The sequence below is a fragment of the Rhea pennata genome, chromosome 4 (genome assembly GCF_028389875.1).
Source record: "Rhea pennata isolate bPtePen1 chromosome 4, bPtePen1.pri, whole genome shotgun sequence".
NCBI classification, from domain to species: domain Eukaryota; kingdom Metazoa; phylum Chordata; class Aves; order Rheiformes; family Rheidae; genus Rhea; species Rhea pennata.
In genome coordinates, this window is record NC_084666.1 from 10210673 (window position 1) to 10230587 (window position 19915).

General features: G+C 39.4%; 1 protein-coding gene across 1 annotated transcript in view; it reads left to right on the top strand.

Annotated features, from left to right (window-relative positions):
- The first annotated feature begins 2026 nt into the window (after nt 1-2026).
- Nucleotides 2027-19915, top strand: part of SH3BP2 (SH3 domain binding protein 2) — a 38795-nt gene continuing 20906 nt past the window's right edge. The window contains exon 1 of the mRNA XM_062574548.1: nt 2027-2063. The gene's annotated coding sequence lies outside the window, so the exon portion shown is untranslated. The remainder of the gene's footprint in view (nt 2064-19915) is intronic.

Here is a 19915-nt window from a genome sequence, read left to right on the forward strand (position 1 = left end):
AAGCAAGTATTCCAGCTGCTCTCAGCTGCAAAGCTGCAGGCAGCGTAGGTCACACAGAATGGCTCCATTACCCTTAAAGAAAGCGCGGGACGTGATACAGCCAATGCAGGAGCCAAGAGGCCTCTTCCAGGCCGACAATTCTAGAGAAAATAGCAAGCAGGCAGTGAAGGACTCTTGGCACTGTTGGCTACCTGGTGATGGGAAGAGATGGCTCTATCACGAATGAAAGAATTGTTGCACTGATACAAGACATGAAGACAATAAAAGCAAGTTACTATCAGAAAATAATATATACTTACAGTTAAAAATATGCATTACTTTCATATTACCCTAAAATACGGTTTGTATAAAGGTTAGTCAGCTCAGCCTTCATTTTTGGGAATGGGGCATATTTCCTTGCTAAAGACCAAATGAGCCTTTCCAACACATTTGGCAGACCACACATTGACATACTCTGCTATCCAGTAATAACGTAAACTCTGATTTTAATCATGGGCTGTACCATATAAAATGAAGTCACAGGACATATTCAGCCAACAAAACGAAGGTTTCCCACACCTGCTTTAGCTTAACATTTTCGTTGCACTAATCTTTCTCTGGAGATGGAAAGTTCTGGATTCAGTCAGACATGAAATAAATGCTGTAATTTCCACCAGCAAAGTCAGGGTATTCTCCTCACACAGAACTCACAGTGAAGTCAGTGGAAGTACTGCACACTAATAGCTTTCCAGCTTTCAGTCTTCAAGCAGGACTTAGTCGTATTACACAACCTGCCCACAGCTGTGCACAGCTGGCAGTCTTCGTGCAAGAGAAAGCTAAGGCCAGGGTAATAGCTGGTGCCAGCTGCAGCTGAGATGATTTCAGAGCACGTTTTGGGAAAGTGTAAGAAATTATATTTTTCTCAGGTTTTGCCAGTGCAATTACTTCTGTATACTCAAAAATGATACTCTTTTTTAGTTCTTCAAGCCAAATAGTAGCTGTCAATAGCTCTATGTTTGCATTATAAATGCTCTACACTAAAGCACCTTTCCTAGCTAGGTTTTGATAGGCTCTGCTGTACTTAAAACATTTATGCCAAAATAGATGAAGCCCTGTAAGACCAAGCACTATCCCTTTTGTATTCAGAGGGGTGATTTTCTCTGATACGCCACACTTCGAAGGTTTGTGAAAGACAAAGAAAAATACTTATAAATGGCGTTCAGGGGAAGTGTCACACTAACATGTTCTCTGACCACAGAAACCATTCTTATGCCACTGTGAAGGTTAAAGGTTTTCAAACTAAATGAAAATATTAGCTGAGTAATCAGCAAAAGAATCTTCAGAATTATGCAAAAATCAATGATTTAGATAGCAGTATTGCCTTTATGAGTGCTCTCTTTCAGGTGTGTTCCTGTAAAAAATGTAAGTGGAGTTAAAACTGACAAGTCAGTAGTAGTATTACTTTGTATATCTTGTTTCTACAAGAAGAGAAAAGATGAATTCTAAGCTGTTGAACCTTTTTTTCTTAGCTAGCCTTTTGGTAAGATATTCCAAATTGAGATTCTTTATATTTTTAAATAGCACTTTAATCTTTCAATTTTCTGCTCCTAACATTTTTTTTTTCACCTTTTCAGTTAGAAAAAATAAATCTGGGAAGCAATATGAGGAAAATGGGAGAGGGGGTGATCCAAAATATCGAAAGACACAAAATTATATCTTAAATCTATCACAGTAGAATGAAGCGAATTTTTAATCAAGTAAAGGTCCCCGTCGAAGGCCACCTTCCGCTTCCCTCAGCACGCACCGTCCTTTGCAGGTACGGCCCAGGGGTTTGGCTAGCCAGGCTCGGCCGCGGGGGGCAGAGCGCAGCCCGGCGCGGCGAGGGCTGCCCCGGCGGCGGCGGCGGCGGGAGGCGGCGCCCGCGGCGGCAGGTGAAGGAAGGGGCGGGCGCTGGGCGCGGCAGCCGCCAGGGAGCCGCGCTCTCGCTGCGCGGCCGGCTCGGGCATGACAGGGCGGCGCGGCGGCTGCAGCGGCGGGCGGAGCTGAGGCGAGCCGCGCCGCGCCGCGCCCCCGGCAGCGCCCAGGTAAGAGCCCCCGTGCCCGCGATCGCCTCCTCGGGGCTCCATGAGGCACGCGGGAGTAAGGGGGCATGGCGCGTTAGCGCCCAACGGTCCGCGCGCGCCGCCGCCCCCCCCCCGCCAACGGTCCGCGCGCGCCGCCCCCCCCGCCAACGGTCCGCGCGCGCCGCCCCCCCCGCCAACGGTCCGCGCGCGCCGATCCGCCAACGGTCCGCGCGCGCCGCCCCCCCCGCCAACGGTCCGCGCGCGCCGCCCCCCCCGCCAACGGTCCGCGCGCGCCGATCCGCCAACGGTCCACGCGCGCCGCCCCCCCCGCCAACGGTCCGCGCGGCCCCCCCTCCCCCTTCGCCGCCCCCCATCCCGCCGCTTGGCGGGCTCGGCGGTAACGGGCGCCGGGGAAGTCCGGTGAGTCACCGGGGCCCCGGCCGCCGGGCGGGAGCCGCCTCGTGCCGGGCGGCAGGGCGCGCGGCCGCGGGGGGCTCCGCCGCGCTGCGGCGGCCCGGGCCCGCCGCCGCCGCGGGCGCCCTGGGGCCGAGCCCCGCGCCCCCTCTGGCGCCGAGGCTGTTCCGCGTTTCCTTGACCTCAGCGGGAAATCACGCGTGGAGGCTTCTGGAGCCCGGCTGGCGTCTGGGCAGCCTGGCGTCTTTGGGGACGGGGACGGTGGTCCCGGCTAGCCTGGGAACGGCGCTGCCCTGAGGTGGGCTGAGGGAGGACTCCGGGCATTGCTCGGCCACCCAGACCTCACGTTTGAACTTGGAAGCCCTCTTACCCTCACTTGGTACGCACTGTCAGTCTACGTTTGCAGCTTCCATTCAACTCTATGTGAAGGTTCTGTTCTGCTTACAGATTTTTACTACATAAATCACTAAGGAGCAGAGAAGACAAGTGCAGATTGGTAGCGGCTTAAAGATATTGTTGTCCAGAATGAATTGAGAAGAAGAAAATGTTTCCCTCTCTCTGTTCTGTAACGCGTTTTCTGTAGCTCTTTCTGATGCTTGCCAAGACTGAGTCAGTAGTGGGACTGAACCATCCTTGAGCCTTGTCTAACCTCATCATTACGGACAACGTAGAGTTGCCGAGATAATATCAAAGAGCCTCTCCTACTGGTGTGTGTGCTTTGGCTGGTGTGTACACACAGACAGGACTTCAATTTCCAGTATGAAATTAGTTGTATTAAACTGGTATGCTTCCTGCTGTGAAAAGCCAATTTCTATTCAAAAAAAATATCAAAAAACTTTTCAATTTCTTGCAATTGCTTTCATTCAAAAGCAGTTTCATTCACTCTCAGTGGTTTATGGCCCAGGGGATGGGGATATGAAGTAAATTTATATCTCAATTATACACTTTTTCTGTTATTTTTAATTTTGTTTTTTACAGGAAATGTATAGCTAGAGCCTCTGCAGTTTCTTTGATTCAGATTTTTTTTCATTAACATGCTATTTTTCTTCTAGGCATAACACATGTTTCTTTCCTTTCCTGTTACTGTATTCTGAAGCCATCTTGCTGTTGCAAGAGAGCTGATTAATAGAAACTTCTTGCCAGTATTCCATTACTGAAGAGTCACTATTGGGTCAGCTTAGTGGTGGGTTAAATGCTGTTTCCTGTTTGTATGTTTTTTGTTTTAAAATCTCACAGCTCTCCATAAACTTCTGCACAAAGCATGACAATCTTCATGCTAAAAAGACCAAAAAATAAAGAGCTTTTTGGAAGTTGTAGAGGAGGGAAATATAGAGAAGCCAGTTCTAGAAAATACTTCTGAAGTTTTTTCTCATCAGTAAGAATGAATAAGATTGCAGGCACAACAGTCAGGTCTGTCTATGTGAGAATTTCTGTGTTTGAGACCAGTCTAATCAGTTTACCGTGAATGCGTAAGCTCCCATGAGCAGATGAACACCCATTTCTATGGCCTCTTAAGTCCAGATTTCCAGTCTAATTTTGTTAGAAAATTTAAGATTAACCTATGAAAAAAGGTGGTAAGCAAAGTCTCCTAGCTATTTTTCTACTTCAGAGGACAAGTAGTTTTCTTTGGTGGAAAACCACACATGGCAGTTACTTTGGTTAATGCATACTAAGTAGAAATGGAAACACATCAGAGCTGTTAACTTACTTAGCTCGATGTTGAAACACAAACATGAAAAAACAAGTTCAGACCAAAAGGCACATACATGTTTGTCATTTTACCTGCAGGAGAAGTGTTTTTGCCATCCATAAAATTTTGTGGTTACATTGTTTACTCTTCAACCCATTGCCGCTAGATTGTCAATATGCTTCTTGCAATACATTAAGATTGCAGTAATAGGTATGCGTTTTAACTTGACAGTATTGTCTTAATGTTGGCATATCTTTCAATTTGTCTGGCATGAGATATTAGACACTGGGTTACTCTTTTGTCAGTTTATCCAGCAGTTTCATAAGTTTGGAATGTGCAGCCCTGCAAGTATCATGTCAGTTAATTGTTGCTGGCTTAAGCCCTGGTCTTGAAAGTACTTGCAGATGTAAGTTCCCATTACTGTAACCCCATTACTTGTAAAACTGTTGATCTTTATTATTGTAGGATCAGGATCTTGGCTTATCATCTGTCCTCACAGGAAACTTTACACAAGCTCAATCTCAGAAGAATTGATTGGTAGCTATGTGAACAGTGACAAAGCCTTACAGGAGTTAGCACGAGGCTTTGAGGGTGAATTGGTTTTGTTTAGATTTACAAGTATTTGTTGATTCAGTGATTCTTCCACAATGCATTTGGTCTTGTGATAGTCTTCTAGAGGTCTTTGGTGCAGCAACATGAAATGACTGAACAAGAAGGAAACTGTTATGTCTTAAAAGGCTGAGAAACAGCTACCTCGCCTCTTTGGCAGGGGTGATATATTTCCTGATTTCTGAGGGAGGAGAGAAAATCACCTCCTAGACCTCCATAGGCTGCCACTCCTCTCTTGCATAGCTAAGCATTCTCGTAGTGTGTGTGATGGATTTTTTTTTTTATTTTTTATTTTGTGTGTGTGTGTGTGTGTGTGTGAATTGGTTTCAGGAAGGCATTTCCTGATGAGAATGCTTCACGTTTGCTTTTGAACTTGTAGTGTAAAAAGCTGTCTAGAAAGGAGCTGGGAGTCTGGTAATCACAGAAAGACTTTAAAGAAAACCCTTTTGAGTTAATCTGAGAGAGATTATAAACTTTTGTGAAGATGATACTAATAAAGCATGTCTTTCTACTTATTTTCACATGCACATATGTGGTTTGTTTCCTGTAACATTTACAGATGACCATTGCAAACTCTTACTAACAAAAGCATCTTCCCCTCATCTTATGCTAGAGTGTCTAGAGAAGTTATGCTGTGGTATGTTGAGAAAAGAATTCAAGACAGTGAAGTTCTGGTCTGCAGGTGGGGGGGGATTGTCTTTTTTGTTTTGAGGGTTGTTTTCTTGCTACACTGTATCATTATTATGAAACTTTAAGTAATTACTTATGGTACTACATGTTACAAGTATATGTATTGTTAGATGGCTTGCTTAAGATACATGACTGAACTACATCAGATAATAGAATTCTCAGGGCACTGTACTTTTAGGGGTAATGTGTCTCCACAGTATTTCTCCAAGACCTATAGGAAGGTTTTTTTCACTCTTGCCTCTGCAGCCACCAGAACTAGATGAATACAACAACACAAAAAATGCTATCTTCTCCATAAGGTCCCATTTTGAAAGTTATCATTCCTTTATTAAAAAGAGATGCGATTGAACAGTGCATATTTCATTTAACACATGCAGGAATTTGAAAACTATTTTTCCCTGGGCAAGGGATGAATTTTAAACAGGACAAAGTAATAATTAGGGGAGAATGCAGAGACATGGCTTCCTATGAAAAAGAGACTAGATTTTTCTCTCTTTAGCTCAGCATATGTACGATCAGTCACACTGATAACTGAAATAGATATTTATTGCACTTGCATGTCTGCTCCTTCACAGTAATGAGCCAGTTCTTATGTCTTTTAAGGGATCATTGTAATGGTTGCACATCTTTGAATCTTTGGCAGAAATATATTTAAATATGTACAGTGCAGAATAGTCATAATATAGAGTGCAGTCTTCCATTCAGAAATCAAAACTTGTCCTTGGGAAAACTTCTATTTTCATCTTCTCCAAAATTTGTTTTGAGGAGCAGGGAAGAGAATAGCTTGGATTCCTATTGTATTGTCCCTCCCCAGTCACACATTAATTTAATTGGACTAATTCAGGGATATCTAACCTAAGCCTCAGTTGGGTCAGCTTAGCACTTGAGCTTAGAGTGCTGTCTAATATTCTTCCCTAAAGAAGTTCTGGCAATTCTTCACTTCACAGAAAGTGGATGTTCTAGATCTGTTAGTTAAAACTGTTGCAAAGAGCTGAGCTAGATAATTGGCCAAAATAAGTAATTTTTTGGCTAGGTTTAGGAGTAGCTGCTTACTGAATTTCGTTGGTGTATTAGTCGTCTTCGATCTATAATTATGGTAGGGAGATCAGACCTCTACTTCCTTACAATCTTACCTTTTTGGACAGGCTGCTGATAAAACTCTGAGGAGGTTAGGAGATTCCTGTTTTCACCTTTGTTAAGTTTGAAGCTTGTCACTATTAAACTGGCTATTGTTACAGTTTTCTGGATTTTTATTAAGTTATAGCCTTGACTGACAAACCATGCGTCATTAATCTTGCATTACATGATCAGGACTGCTTCTGTCCTAATAGGACAGTAGGTACATTTGAATCAAGAGACACGTTTTGTCTCTCAGGAAATACAAGTGTTTGTTTTTTTATTCTATTTTTTCCTCTCATACTCTTCTAATGTTAATTTGTTGAATCAGGAACTTTCCAATTCATGCTAGCTTTGGATTCTTATGTTTTTAAAGGGTAAGAATTATTTTCCATAGTTAGATACAGCTGCTCCACTGTGAGTGAGATTTGTGTTTGTGACTGTAATTGCAGATTATTTCCATGGATATTTTAGGTCAGAATGCCAGGAGTTGTGCATTCTATTTTTTTTTTAGTGACAGATTTGAAGCATCTAATTTATGTGGGCAGTGATACTGTATACTGTGGTATCTGAGCAGTTAGGAATGACCGTGATAATTCCTGCTATCTCCAAGGGGATTTAGGTGCCTAAAGAGACACTATGGAAATGGTTTTCACTCTCTCTGTCATGGAATAACTAGAAAATTGTATCTGTACATGGTGCTGAGATCACTTTACAAAAGCTTCACAATGGTCCTTGTAATCAGATTATGACCTCTGTAGGCTTGATGACATACACTCATCACAACTAAAATACTAGGTTTATGTATACCAAGGTGTCTGGCACAGGCATGCACAGAGGTGTTGCGTATGTCACTGTAAAGCAATTCACTAGTATTCTTGATGGTTTCAGGGTGGGGAGATGCACACACACACACACACACACACACACACATATATACATATATGTGTATATATCTATGTGTGTGTTTGTGTGTGTATGTGTATATATATATATATATATATATACACATACACACACAACGTATATATAAATGTGTATGTTATTTACAAACCCCAAATATGAAAGTTAGTGGAATGTATTTAACAGAGACTTCTGTTTCATTATTCTTTCGTATTTACTGTTAGTGAGAACACTAGGAGAAACATGGATTTATGCACTTAATTATGAACTGGCCTGTAAGGGCTCTTCAAATGGGAAACCTTTCATTCCAGATATTTTCCTTGAAATATGAAAATGCAGTTTCCATCAGCTCTCACATGGAAGCAATTTGGCAAAGCAGTTTGACAAAACATCAGCCCTATCATTTTAAAAAAATCTAATGGCCGTGCTGGGTAAAATTTAATATTTCTGATCAATAAAACCCTCAAAATTTTAGAATTCTGTTCTTTCTTTTGGCAAGAACACCCAGAAGTGTGCATAGATCATGAACAAGGCCTCTAAAAATATCTTTATATGTTTTAACAAGATGCAAGCATTTATTACTCACGTTCTTTCAGGACATGTGTTCAATGTTTTCAGTCTTTCCTCTAACTGGAAGGATAACAAGCTCTTTTAAAAACCCAGAAACAAATCTCTAAACATAGCAGCTGGAGCTTTAAAAGTAGAGAGACTCAAATTTAGTAGTAGGCAACATTTAGTACTTGTTGAATATGATAAATATGTCTTTCCAAGGTTCTAGGCACTTTTGCAGAGTTGACAGTTCATCTAATGACTTCGCTTATTCAGAAGCAGAGTTCAGTCATGAGTTTCTGTATAGATGGAGCACTTTTTATGCTGGGTGAAGGAGATGAGTATTTCACAGACTTTGGAACAGCTATCTTTTGCCGTGTGGGTTGATAGCTTACTGCAAGAGAGTTGTCATACTTTTTAAAGTTCGTTTTGTTTGTTTTTTCCTCTTCCCCCCCCCCCACTCTCCTATCCAATAACTGCATTGCTGGTTCCTTTATAAGAGTTGCTATGTTGTTTCAGAGTACTTAGGAGAATTGAGAATCAATTCTTTTGTGGGTTTTTTTTTTTTTTTTCTTTTTCCTTTCCTATCTTGATGATGATAATACATTTGAATGTAGTATTTTAGTAGAAGTTTGTTAAAGTTGGTGGCAGGACAGAAAGATTGGAGACAGGTCAATCATTTCATCTTACCAGAAACAAACTATCTGAAGATCTGCTATGCAGCAATATTGCATTGTGCTGTATTGCATATATACAGCAGTGCTACCATAATGCTAAAACTCAAACATGAAGTATCAACCCCAGTACAACTAAGGATGAAAAAAAAAGTCTGTCTTCTGACTGAATTCTAGCAAGTAACTACTCAAACCCAGGGCAGAATAGCATCAACGATATCCAGACCACAAATCTACCAAGGGAGGCAATTTTTAGTATTGTGATCACTGCTTTTATATTCCAGCTTATGTCTTGTCTCACAGCAAGATTGTATGTTTCCGACACCCTGACCAAACACTGATTACCAAGTTCCAGCTAAGTGATTAGCCCTGACATGCTGCAGAAAAACAACTTGTATTTTGGAGTTTGAATTATTTTCCTCATTCTTGATTTTGGCAGTACTTGGAAAGAAAAGGATGGGCAAGTCCTGTGGCACCAGTGTGCATGTCTGGATCTGTTGCTATATCAGAGATCTTTGTTTAAACTTTTACTCTAAGAAGAGATAATAAGTGTGCTGCAAGACTCATTGTGAATGGTGAGTTTTCGAATAATAAAGACATGACTAAAAGCAAAAGACGTATCAGGAGTTTGAGGCAGAGACAAATAATTGAGAGGAGAGAGGATAGCAAGAGGAAGTAGGAAGATCTGGGGTTCCTATATATAGTATTTATATGGCCAAAAAAATAAATAAAATGTGAAGGGTGATGGTGTATGGGATTTCTCTCAATTGGGAAAAGAACATGGATTTAGATTGGGCTTCAGTGGTCTAAACTCTGCCATTAATCCCAGTGCAAATGCACCTTTTCACTGTTCAGCTTAGCCATCCTGAAATTGGCAGGTGAGCTGTATCTTTGGATATTATTCTGCTTTAGCAGATAGAAATAAGGTCATAAGGTAGTTTAGCATGCAGTCTTCCTATTTAGGTGAGCCTGTGCTGTGCAATTTTAATCATTAATCTTTAAACAAGAACCCAGAGAAAGACTTAATTCTAAATATATTTAAATTGAGGTGACATAAAATGTCTCTCCAGCTTCATCTTGTGTTAGCATCACATTTTTCATTTAGAGATACACAAAACAAGTAAGAACCATCCTTGGAGGAGGTAAATCTTACTTAACATATCAGTCTCCATTTTCATGTTCAATTCTTACCAGCTAAATAAACTTCTTTCTCTCCAGGTGCAGCACGCTTTACTGTGCTGGAATCTGTCACTGAACTGTCTCTTTCTTCTTTATACAGCCCTTCAGGGCAACATTTTAGATCCTGCAGCACATTCTAGTAAATGTGAAAGTATGCACATTGCTCATTTTCATTTTTTCATGTACTAGCAGTTTAGTAACAAAAAGGAAGGAGAGAGACGGAAGCTGGTTATGTTGTGAACACCTCAGTGTTGTCTGGTGAAATACAGCTTGTAAGACCAAAAAAAAAAAAAATAGTGGTTTGGTAGGAAGCTTTGTTTCCCCGTTCTATTTTTAACTTCAGCTACTGTAGTGATAGAAATTAATCATCATTCTGGAAATTGTCGTTTTTAGATACATATTTGCATATTTTCCTGTTAAATAAATAATAGTCTATTGAGGAGAAAAAAAAACCAACCTGTTTTGAGTTAGTGGCTCATGAACTATGATTTGAGGGTTGTACTCTGAACATATAGAAGAAGAAACTCGTTCTGATCTGCAATGTTCCTTCCATTTTTTACACATAAATCTTATTGCAAGTTAAAATCCCTTTGAAATGGCCCTTAATCTAATGTTTTATTCACTCTTGTAAATTACTAATTTAAAAGTTTTCCCACACTACTTAACATTATGATGTGAGTGCAGGACAATCTCTTTGTTAGTATATTTTCTAAGATTGTTAAGTCTTTTGTGAAGTAAAAAGTTTTTGTTTAAATCTCCTGTCCTTATGAATTCCACCTCAGAGTCTATTTAATTTCCCTTAACTTTAGCAGATATTGCTTGCATGCATCTAAGTGCTGAGGTTAGCATTCAAACCAGAATGTAGAACGTGTGTGCCGGTTCCTGTAACTGAGCAATACAGAATTAAATTATTAGTCGCCAGTACAATAACCCTACAAAAAAAAAAAAAAGAGTAAATCTTGCTGTTGCTTAACAATAATTTTATTACAACATGTCACATAATTGTGTGTTTCTCCCAGACCAAACTGGAACTTGAACTGAGTCTCTTTACAGTATATAATGATATATTACAAGCGTTACTTCCTCAAGTGAGAGCATCTCTTATCTTGGAGCGCTATGATATGATCTTGTTGCGGAGGTGGCCTAGGCTGTTACTAGGCATTGCCTCTCATTACATACACCCCTAAGCCTTTTACACAGATTTTTACACAGTATGATTCCACTGGTTGGAATCATACTGTTTTGACCAAAGCTCTGTATTTAAGACTGCGTCTAGCTTTTTCTTACACTAATAAAACTATACCTCTGAGATGCACATATTTGTTGAAGAGCTAGTTGTCATCTTTTGTTCTTGGTACTTTCCTGTATTCGCAGAAGTTTTTTTTTTTTTTTTTTTTTTAACTTTATGCCCTGATAATAATATAATGATTTAGAGAAATATTTAGCACAGAGAACCCTAGGCTGTCAGTCTGTAAGCCTCTCCTCTGTCAATAGGACCTTTGATGAGCTAAATCAAGGCTGATCCTTATTGGTAAACTTGAATAATCGGAATTAAGCAGTTAGAGCTGCGTTCAGGGAAAAGAGATTTGTACAGCTGCTGAGCATCTGTAGCTGTTAGGTGCCTAACTTCTATCGGTCAAGCTTAAACAGTTAAGCTTTCCACTGTAACTTGTCACTAAATTAGTGTCCAGTATCACCCCAAATAGGTGTTTCCAAAACACTGCACTGTTTTAACTGCATATTTCTGTGAGTGGAATGGGATTTGTATATACAGACTTTTTTACCTGCTGTGCAGGAGGTACTCTTTCTACTCTTAAAGTGGACATACCACCTGTAGCAGCATGCAGTGTTCCTGTGTTTGTTCTCCATTGTTTGATTTCTGGAGTACTTTCTTTGATTTCTTTGATTTTAAACTGGAGACTTGCATTAGGAACATAATTAGATAAATATGCTTCACATAACATTAACCAAAGAGGGTTAATGATAAGCCAAAATGTTCCTTCCAGCCAGGACGAAGAAACTGATTAAAACAGCTTACTTCAAGAGTAGTACTGCCTCTCCTAAAGGAGCGGGAGGTAGAAAATTGCCTTAAAGAGTACTAGTGGGATTATATACAATAGAATTGTGATCCTGGATGAAGGAAGACTCATACAAATTATAGGCTGATGCATAGTCTGAACCATAAATACCTCAGCCCCACCATCAATATTGTGTTCTCTTATTCAGGAATAAATTAAGCATGGTCTTCAGACTTCTGGGATTATGCTAGATAAATATTTGATGTCTAACTGCAATGTCGGAGGGAGTGAAGGAAAGCTGAAAAGGAAAGGGAGAATACTTTAAATGTACTTTTCAAGTTAAGCTTTGAGAAGAGAGGTAGGTAGCCTAACTATTCTCTAGCCACTTAGAGGAAATTATTGTATTTTGGGGAAAATGTTATGGGAAGAACTCGCAGTGAAATTCTTTTTCCCTCAGAGCTCAAAGTTTCAGTGAGTCATTTTTCTTCCCCAGGAAAGGAAGCCGTTACATCTGTCCCTGGGCAAATATCACTGCTGTTCTGAAGATGCCATGGTTCAGAAAGCCTAAATCTAAGAGTCTGAAAGGGCAAATTGAGGTATTATCTGACAAATGGGTGAATTTGCTGAATCATGCATCCCTTGTTTTGAGGTGCAGATAACCTTTCTAATAATGATGGAAACAATGCTGATAATATGGCAAACGCTATATTTCCAAGTATACCCAGTACTAAGTGATATCAGAGAGATTACATGCTGAAACTATCTGTAGTACTGGCACTGTGCCTGCTGTACCTCTGCTGCCAGACTGTTTCTCTGTGGCTGCAGAGCATCCCTCCTCCCACAGCGGGTGGTGATGCCTGTTCCTCCTCCTGCCTGCCTGGCAGTTGTTCTGCTTTGCAGAACTGCCTAATGCTGTGGCTCATTGGTCCTAGAGGAGTAAAGGGATTGCTGGGGTTATAAAGGTACCTGACTGGAAGAGAAGCATGTTGCAGTGCTGCCAGTGCCACCTGTGCCAGCACACTGGATGAGATCCAGCTCCCCAGAAAAATCAGGCTGGTGGGTGGTAAGGGATTAGCGAGAATTATATTAATTGCTAAAGATCTGCTAACCTATGATCTAAAAGGCTGTAACAGTATCATGCTGCTTTTCTAAATAATTACTTAGAGGTAGGAATCTGACTTCTGGGCTGTTGATCTGGGAACTAGACCTCTTCTAGAGTTGAAGGTCTTACTCCAAGAAGCTCTGAGGCTTGATTGAGGGGTTTTGTCTATTGAAAGCTGAGCAGAAATGATTTGCAGCAGTGCTTTTGCTATGAAATGTAGCAAGCAAAAGTCTTTTTGCTTGAAACCCTTTGGCTGGCAACTTTCTTGAATTCCTTTCCCTCCTGGAATGTTCTTTTGCACTTTAGATAGGAAGGAGGAAATCAATTGGATAGGTGGTTCTATGCCTAGGCCACTTGTACTGTTCTGGTCAACATGTTAAAGAGATTTGACTGTTGTGTGTGACTCATTCTCTCTCATTTCCCTAGCCCTAATGGGATGACAAAATGCTTGCAGTCTAGTGGTCTGGCTGGCTTTTACTTTTAAACATACTTGCTGCTCTGTGTTAACTGAGAAGGTAGGTGAAAGAAATGCATCTGACATGTGAATCAGGAGTTGCAAAGTCATTCTTACCTTCTTTTGGAAGAGGCAGTTATTGTCTCAGGTAACCTGTGAGAAAGCTCTGCTTTCCACAGTCTTTACCAGTTGTAGCAATGATGTTGATCAGTCTTCTTCACCTTTTTCTAGTTTGTTTTTGTTGTGTTTTTAGATCATTGAGCAGCTTGCAGATGAAGATTTGGCTTGAAATGCTCACAGGAAGTCCACATGAAAAGCAGAAGATGAATTTGATGTGTTGATCGTAATCCCATGTTAATAAGAAGATAAGCTATAGTGCTGTTTTCTATTTGCAGTGTCCTTAGGTCTGATGGTTTTATGTTGCAACATTTTTGTTATATCACCTAGAAAGAGGAGAAGGGAATTTTATTAAAATGAAGAGGACTGAGGATGGTGTTCTAGAGAAGAGCCAAAATATCAAAAGAGATAGTGAGTCTTGGAGAATAGGTTCCTTGTGATTTCTAATTGAACCATTACATCTCTAACGAAGTAGAATGAAAAATGATAAAGCAAAACTATATGGCATTCCAAATGACCACAAAATTTGAGCCTTAAGGTTTCAGGATATACAGGCTGTAACAGGAACCTTCTCAAGATCAATTGTTTATACTTGAGTCTGAATAGTTTCTAGTATTTTCTCTGTTCTGAGTTGAGGCTTACTTTCTCCCATTCAGTTCAAGTATGACTGTTGCAGTGATAGTGCTCTTTGTTTTGAGATTGTACCATGCCAGCTGCCAGTCCTCTGGTGTAGGAGTACTATGCAGGAGAGAAAGCAAAAGAAAGTAGCACTGGAGCAGTGGAAATAAAGTGCAGTTATTTTGTTGTTACTTTCCTGTTGCTGGTTTCAAAAGTGAAGAAAGGTTCTTACTGACTTGTTAAAACTATGAATTAGTTTATTTTCTAGCACACTTGTAAAGCTGAGACCTCTTTTCATGAAGGCAGATGTGGCACAGAAGTTTTACAATAGAGCTACACTTTGAGATAGTTAATAAATGCAGTTTGTTAGTGTTAAGTGTATCAATCACCCCAGTTTCAGATGCTGTATAAAGTTTCATGAGTATCTTTGTATTTTAAAGTGTTCAGAAACAGTACTTTTTTCCTTGAAGCTCAGCATCTGTAGATCTTTTATTCTGTGGTGCCAATAACACGTACAGCTGAATCAATGCATCTGCAGTATGTATGATCTATCACTTGGCTTGGATCTGGGTGAACTGTTACTGTATTTACTGCACAAAGATGTCAAGTTTGATTAGTTAGTTTCAAATAAGACTAATTCCATTGACCTAAATTCCTGAATTTCTTTTGTGTAAGCGAGATCCAGCTTGAGCCCTTCATTGTGTAAAGCAAGTGACTCATACCTGTAATGTCTTAAGAATATCTAAGATGTGTGTAGAAGCAAGATGCTGTATAAATATTGTAAAAGCTTCTGCTGGAAATATAATGCCATATGTAAGTTTAAGTTTGAATTGTATGGAGTAGCAGAGCTTGGAAATGAAAGAATGCTGTTCAGACTCCCTGAAGGTTTCAGGAGGTCTTGAGGAAGAGAGCCCTTCTACCATAACCAGTTTGTCCCCATAAGAGGATTAGCTACACTCTTTGGAAAGAGCTTTTCAAAGAATCCTGTTAGGAAGGAAGGTGCTCGAAGGCAGTGTGTTCTTTTAGCTCATCTTGATTAGAAGCTTAGTAAGGTTACTGCATTTTACACCATATACCATTTATTTAAGAGCTATAAAACAAAAAAAAAGTAAGTTTTGGGGGTGAAAAGTAAGTGATGTTATAAGTCAACCAAACACTCCGTGCCTTGCTTGATGTAACTGTGAGAATGGAAAGAATAAACAATGCCATTAGATGCTTAAGAAGGGATTTTGAAATTTTTACCTCCTTCCTTTAATTTGAAGATGATTCACAGTATCATGTAAACCTAACTGGACTGTACAGTGCATGTGGAAATCCCAGGCTTCTGCTAGGATTGAGCTTTGGGTGGAGTAAGTCCCTACCTCTTGTTTTAGCAAAGGAAAGTTGGTGGGAAAGAAATAGAAATAACTTTTAAAGTGAGTGCTCCTGTTTACAGATGCTCTTGAGCACTTGCTGGGACAATAGGAATGGCTGTATGGAGTCAGATCTTCAGAGTGCCAACAAAAGAGCCTAAGAACAGAGTAAACATGTAAAATATTCTGCCAGCCGTTGAGAACTGGCAGCTCGGGGGCTTATTGGTTTCATCTGAAATGCTGGAGATTTTGGAGTCTGAGATGGAATTATTTATTCCTAGTTTTTTTCAATCTTTTGTACTGTGCTCTAGGCTAAATGTATTGTGTGAGTTTTTTTCTTTGTTTGTTTTCCCCTCCTCTGAAGTATTACTGATCACCACTATAAGGATGTTGAATTACATGTGCATTACTATTCCCCTTATCCTTGGCTTTCCGATGTCTTTTTTTCCAAATGTTAATGCATTGACCCTTATAAAAGCTTTTGTAAGAATATGCCTCTTGGTATTTTTTTTGTTTGTTTGTTTGTTTGTTTTTGTTTTGGGGGGTTTGTTTTTTGTTTTGGGGGTGTTGTGGTTTGAGGTTTTGGGGTTTTTCTTTTCGTTTTTTGGGGTTCTGAGGGGTCTTTTTTGTTTTGGGGTTATTTTTGTTTGGGGGGTTTTTTGGTTTGGGTTTTGGGGTTTGGGTTTTGCTTTTTGGGGGGGTTGTTTGGGCTTTTTTCTTTTTTTTTTGAAAGAGGTCAGAAGAAGAAGAGCTGATCTAATGAGAAGAGTTACGTAACATCAAGATTAGATGGAAAGAGAGAATCTAGAATTTGTATTTTAGCTCCTAGCCTTTGGCTTATCTCACTGTCATGTGTTTGTGTTACTTTTATAATCTGGGTTTTGTAGTACCTGGTCATAAAACTGTCTGCAAAGCTTAGCACTGTGCCAGTAATATATTTGATCAGAAAAACTGTGGCCTGTGTTGTAAAATAAGATGTTCTACATATCTTATGAAGTATTGTGTATGAATGTCTTTTGTACTTGAAAAATAGACTGGGAAGAGCTCACTTGTGCATCTACAAATTTAGTGGAGTAGATCAATGTCATGCTAATCCTTGCTCTTGGAGTTCATTTAAACAAGATTTAAGGGATATTAAAAAAAATATGTTAGTCATTTTCTGTTTCTGAAACACATGATTTTTGTAAAAGATATCCCTATGACAATTTAAAATGACATTGTCCAAATTGTCACACAAAAGAAGGCCACTGCATGTGATTATACCTTTCTACTGCTATTTTAAATGATAAGAAAGGACTCTGCTCCCTCATATTGTTGTAACAAAAATTACTTGTTTATTGCTGTTTTCCTGGGGGCAGCCTTGCCCTGTACATTTGTTTCAATTTAAAATAAATTTTATCACTATAATCCCAGCTATGTGTGAGCTGATGGGTACAGATGAGTTCTGCTTTTGCAGAAATTAAAAATGAGCTTAGAAAGAGTCTTCCTTTCGGTGAGTGGTTTCTTTTAAAATATCTACCTCAGTGATGGAATACATTAAATGGGTGAAATAACTCAGACTTAAGATTATATATATAGCCATTTACTCCAGCCAATTATAATTTAGCCATTTGGCTGGTTGGAGATGGGAGTGGCAAAATTCTTAAGGCTTATGACATCCTTTAGAGAAATTCGTATCATGATTTAAAAGGAAGCAGTAACTGGAATCAGATTAAAGAAGCTGTGTGTTTCTGGTACAGCTGCTTGCATGTGTGAGGCTTTGGGCACAGTACTCATCTTCACACTTCAGTTAGCTTTTGGCAAATATTTTCTTCCTGCTCTCTTGTCTGTCTGGACTTCAAAGTTCTTGGAGGTGGGGACTGTCCATTAACAGCATAGGTTGGTTGGGGTTTCTAATTCTATAAGCTGATAACCACAAAAGTGTAACTTGTTTTTAGATTCTTGTTCCTAGTCAGAGTTTCCAAGTATGAAAAGAGCAATCTCTGAGATGCTCTGCTGTGTTGTTGGTTAAAAACTAGCACCATCTACCATGTAGTACAGCAGTAAAATGCAGAGGAAGAGTCTTTGCAGTTATGCTTTTGTCTTTAAATCATATCACATAGTGTCTTTATAGGCAAAATAAAAGTAGAAAATGTGTGTTTCATCTTGTTTTCCCAGGATCTTCCTCTTTTGGTGCTATTTGCAGCCATCAGCCTACCGAGGTAAAATAATCTTACTGCTCACCACCAGAAGAGGGACTCAAATGCATGAAGGGTTGGTGTGTGACGTGACCAAATGCTTCCTCTAAAGCAAGGCTTGCTGAATTTGCTAGCATTCAATTGGTAAATTGTTACTGGGGCCAACAGGAGTTCATAGATCTACTGATTTCACTTTTCTTGCTGATAGACATTAAAAAAAGGCTATTTCTTGGAAAGTTTTACTTGGATGTGTGGGTTTTGTTTTTTTGGTTTTTATCCTATTCCAAGGATCCTTTAAAAATGCTTACATTCAATAATTGTTTTGTTAACTTACATATATATACATATAATGAATGACATTGTCCAAACTGTCGCACAAAAGAAGGCCACTGCGTGTGATTATACATTTCTAGGGCTTTTTAAGTGATCCTTTCCATCCCTCCATCATATCATCCAAGTTGCATATACATATGAAGTATTCTCTTTAACTGGCAACAGTAGTCCTGGACCTAAGTTTTGTTTAAAACTTACGAAAGCACAGTATACACTGAACTGGTGGATGTTGTTCGTGTATGTTGGCAAAATGCTTTAGCATCAAAAACGGTAGGAAATGATGAACGTAAGTGTAGGCCCATAAGGTGAGTCCCAGCCCCACACCTCCCCTCAGGACTCTTGATATTCTTTAGATTGATTTAAATAACATTCTAAGAAAAGATGAAAAATTATTTCCCATCATCACAGTTAATTCTGTATAGTGAGACTACTTCTGGTTAAATGTATGGATCAGATACGCTTTACAATCAGCAGCAAATATTTGAATCTGTCTTGTAAACCAATAAACTGTATTTAGGTGTTCTACTTACTAAAGCTCAATAGTTGCTAGCTTAAATATCAAAAGATGTTTTGACATGTAAGCAGAACTTGTTTTGTAGTCCAAGATTAGTTCCTAAATCATAGAGTACATTGGTGATAGAATTGTATGCAATTCATCACTAACTAGCCTAGCAGTAAAGTTGTTTCAACTGTATTATCTTAGAGAGGAAAAGTTCTGCCAAGGAAATAAGTATTTGTGGAAACTCCTACTTTCAGTTTCTATGTGTGTTTGTGGAAACTCCCTTTGCAGCTGTCTGCAGTACAGCTGTGTGCAGGAATAGGACTTTGGCAATCACACTTGTACTTCAACTCACTTACGTGATTTTTACTATGTTCTTGTATAAATTTTGCTACAAACACTTGTGAGAGATGTCATTTAATCATAATCATGGAAGTACTTACTTTGCAGTCTACTTTACAAGATCCTTACATATGGGGAACTGTTAAAAGGAACAAAGAACCTGTCCATCTGGTTTGAATGCTAAATGAGAGTGGAAGTCTTATCTTGATAATGTGTCTTCAAGTTTATTTTAAGAAATGTGATAAGCACACAGTAAAAATGTTCAAGAACTTGCCTTCCATTTTAAATGTTTTAAAAACTTATTTTCAACATATTTGAAATCTTGTAATTAAATTAAGCCTTCTCTAAGTAATGAAGTACTCTGGGTGGAATTGTATGTGACCAAGTGTGCTTTTTGTTGTGCTGGGTCTTGTAGTGGAGAACACAAAAAATGTACTACTAACCTTGCCCCCAAATGTGAAGTAGATGCATCTGGAATAGTTTCATTATGTGATTCTTTTTACTCTTAATGCTTTGGCTACGTGCATCTCAAACTTGCTTATTTTGAGAATTAGAATGGGGAAAATGCACCATTTGGAGGGCTTGCCTGTGTGACATAATTTTACCTGTTCTACTGGTACAGTCCGACTGGTATAGGCTCATCTAGGTAACTAGATGGTTGCTCTTGTATAGGTTTGAGGGGCTTTTTGGTTCAATAATAATCCTCTAAAATTCACTAGAAAAAAATACTTAAAATTGCCACCAAGAGAATTATGCTAGGATAACTTTACTGATTTTAATTCCTTATTTATGTCAGTATGACATCTTAGGTTATTTTTCAGAGCTGATTGTTATAAGAGAATCTGTTAAACGGTAATGTTATACTGAGAGTTTGCAGACAGTTCTATTCCAGTTGCAGAGTCTAATCTTTTTTTTTTTTACAGGCTATCTGTGTACATCAAGTGCTTTATGGTGGTACTTTGGTCTAGAGTCAGCTGAGCAATATATAATACAAAATATATCCCAAAGTCAGTGTCAATACATCATCAGTAACTGTG